General features: G+C 33.6%; 1 long non-coding RNA gene across 1 annotated transcript; it reads left to right on the top strand.

Annotated features, from left to right (window-relative positions):
• Positions 1-790: 790 nt before the first annotated feature.
• On the top strand, positions 791-2,967 carry LOC110783671 (uncharacterized). The gene is made up of 2 exons (XR_002532131.2): positions 791-971; positions 2,448-2,967. It is a non-coding gene; the product is annotated as an uncharacterized lncRNA (long non-coding RNA).
• Positions 2,968-3,286: the final 319 nt, after the last annotated feature.

Raw genomic sequence — 3,286 nt, 5'->3', positions numbered from 1 at the left:
GTAAAAAAAATAAGAAATTGGCAATTTAAATGTGATGCAATATCCTCGGAAAGCGTGCCTACAATTGCTAACAAAACCATAATAGTTTGAAAGGCGGGAAAACTTGTTATTCTTCAATCTCATTACCCGCCAACACAAACATTTTAGTCCTTTGAATTTTCATTATTGTTACTATGCGAGTTTAGTACTTTAATGTTATTGGCGCCAACTCATTGTTGTAATTGTAAGTCATATGGAATATGTACTTAAGTTTATATAGTTTGAGCAAAAGATGATCAAATTTGCAACCATAAAAAAAAATAAAAATTGGATTTGCTTTTATCAACATTATAAACGAGGGTGTAATATACTAATATATATACTTCCTCTGTTCCGGAAATATCGCATTATGGTTGACTTTTAATTCTTTAACAATTACTTTGACTCTTAATATCTCAAATCGTGTGCAAGTAAAAAATAAAAAATAAAATATTTAGAAAATATATATCGATATGAATCTTATGTGACCTCACATGACTGAAAATTTCTCACGTACGAATTACAATAAATGGCCAAAGTCGTAGTGTGAATAGTGTAAAAAATAAATGGTGCGATATTTCCGGAATGGAGGAAGTATATATATATACTTCCTAAGATAGAATCAGGATCTGGTGAGAACCACCCCTAAGATGAAAACTGAGAACTAATCTAAACCCTTGGATCAATTCATTCAACGACCGTTACGACCCTCATCTCGCCTGCCCAAATTAAAAGGTAAGGGCAATAGAGTAATTGCACCGGCTTTGAATGACCTCCCCTTCTTCCCAATTTTTAGAGTTTCTTTCTCTCTCTTCCTCCCGTTTTCTCTATCCTTCAGCAAATCCTCTGTAAGAGTTTTGATTCACATATTCATCTTCTCCAACATCTTTGATTATCGTCATGTTCCTTCATATTCTTTACGATTTTCCGTCTCTCTCAATTCACGCACACAGGTAATTTTTTATTTTTTTGATTTGTTTTCAGTTTTTGTTTGTTTAATTAGGGAGCGAATTATTGTTGACTTTTTAATTAAGGTTTTGATTGATTCTTTTTGTGTTTTACATGTTCAAATTGCGAATTTGTTGTTCATTTTTGCGGCTTCGATTGCTACAATTAAGGATTTTATGTTGTTATTCCGTTTTAGTTTTAGCAATTTTAATTACTAATTGAGAGAGCTTCTAGAATTAGGTTTTGCTTTTGATTTCCACAATTAATTTCATGTACTCAAATTTAGTTGATTTCAATTCGTTGAATATTGATAAGAAATTACTCAAATTTTGTACCTTGAATGGGATAGTTTAGAAAGTGAGTGCTTCGTGGAATCTTGTAAAATTAATGTGATTAGTATGGGATGAAGTTTTCCTAGTAATAGGTTCGACAGATGATTGTCGTTTATCCTTAAGTGTAATGCCTAGGTTGTGTTTTTGTTGTGCAATTTTGGTGTGTTGTGCCGATTTGATGGGCTGCAAGTTATATTGTTGTTGCTTGATTGTTTGTTGCTGTTGTTGACTGTTATCTGTTTCCGTCTGACTGAACTCTAGCTTTAGTCCTTTTTTTGCTTGGTTCTAGGGTGCTTTGTTAGGGTTGTTGATGTATGAAGTCAGGGAGGGAGTGTACTGGTAGCATGTGGTTTTGAGATTATTAGAGATTTAGTGAATGTTGGTTAACAACAAGTACATATGATGTTATGTATATGATAGAGTACGGTGGCCTGATGGTTATAGACTCATTATCAAGGTAAGTAATGGATTTGTGTTCTATCTAAGCTACAATGGATATTCGTGCTTGTGTGTCAAGGACTGTCAACATCATGATTGTGCCATGGTTATTTACTTTTAAATGGATTTTATTTACTCATATGAGTTATTTATCTACTTATGGTGGGTTTTTTCTAACAAGAAACAAGTGTGCACTATCATTTGTTTAGTTGTTGGATGAGAGCTTTAAACATCCAAGAAAGCTTCATTATAGAGTGATACTTACTTAGTGACTCATTGTTACTTATGCGGGGGTTAAAACTTGTGAGGGAAGTCACTTAGCAAGTCTGTTCTGCTGAAGTTGCTGATTTGGTGCATCGTATTACCTGGAGGACTAATGTTCCTATGTTGTGGTTGTTGTGAGTTGGTGTTTTGAAGACATATGGTGTTATGGGTTGTTGTAAGGTTTAAATATGGTGTACTCTGTTGGGCTTTCGTATGATCATATGGGGCGAGAAATAATTTAGGAGTTTGACCTCCATATACTCCAATAATAGGGTATTTATGTTGCACACTTGTACATATACTCTTGATTTTATGATTTACTTTTGCATTTTCTTAATTTACTTTTGGGTTATTATTATTTACTTTTGAATTTTTTAGTGTTTTCTTGTTGTTATAGTTGTCATGTTTGAAGAGTTGATGAAGCCTTTAATATGATCATCTATGCAGCCGCGTTTCAGTCGGCTGGTTGCTGCAGGTTTATTGGCAAAAGCTAGTAGTTGCAGACCTGATGCAGAATGTTTGAAGCTGGAATTTTATGCTTTTTTATTAATTAATGCTGGTTGTTTCTCGTTCATTTCCAACTTTTGTTTTTGGTTGGTATGTTTGCCTAGAGAAATTTTATTTGGAGGTTTATCATTAGCTCTTTTCCGTTCTTCTCGGTGTGGAGGGCCTCTTTTGTTGTTGGTTGTTTGTTTATGAAAGGCTGGTCTGAAGTATTGTTTGTTTTGTGCAAGTGCCGATCTGAATTCAATTGTTCAAAGTTGAACTTTTGTAGCAGGGTCAGTTCAGATTTCCTCTTAAAAATATCATGTTGTCTTTCTTAGTAAAGCCTATTAGCTCAATTGGTAGAGCTTTGTGCATTGTACAATGATGTAGGTTCGAATCCTACATAGGAAAGTTTTGGTACTTTGCATAAGATGATAATTCCCTATTTGATAATTCTTTACTTTTAAATCAGTTATATTTACTTTTACAAGTTCTTTATTTACTTTTAAATTGAACATAAGGAAATTTACATAAACCTATTCTAGAGCAAAAAGATTAACAATCTTTACCACTCTGACCTGGTAAATTCTCACAGTTGAGACTGCTGCTTCTTTTGAACTTCCAAAAAGACTTTGATTGTGTCTTATCTTGTCGGACTAATGTTGTTGTCGTTGTTGGATTTATCTCTTCGTCTTTCTTGCTTATGCAATAGAATTGAGCTTTTCATTCATCTGAGTTGGGATGATCACACCATTGAAAAACAACTCATTTGTAGAAGAACTTTCAGTATCAAAAGTTGA

The sequence above is a fragment of the Spinacia oleracea genome, chromosome 4, assembly GCF_020520425.1.
Source record: "Spinacia oleracea cultivar Varoflay chromosome 4, BTI_SOV_V1, whole genome shotgun sequence".
Taxonomy (NCBI): Eukaryota; Viridiplantae; Streptophyta; class Magnoliopsida; order Caryophyllales; family Amaranthaceae; genus Spinacia; species Spinacia oleracea.
The sequence above is the reverse complement of the archived record's forward strand: the minus strand, read 5'-3'. Positions and strand labels throughout refer to the sequence as shown.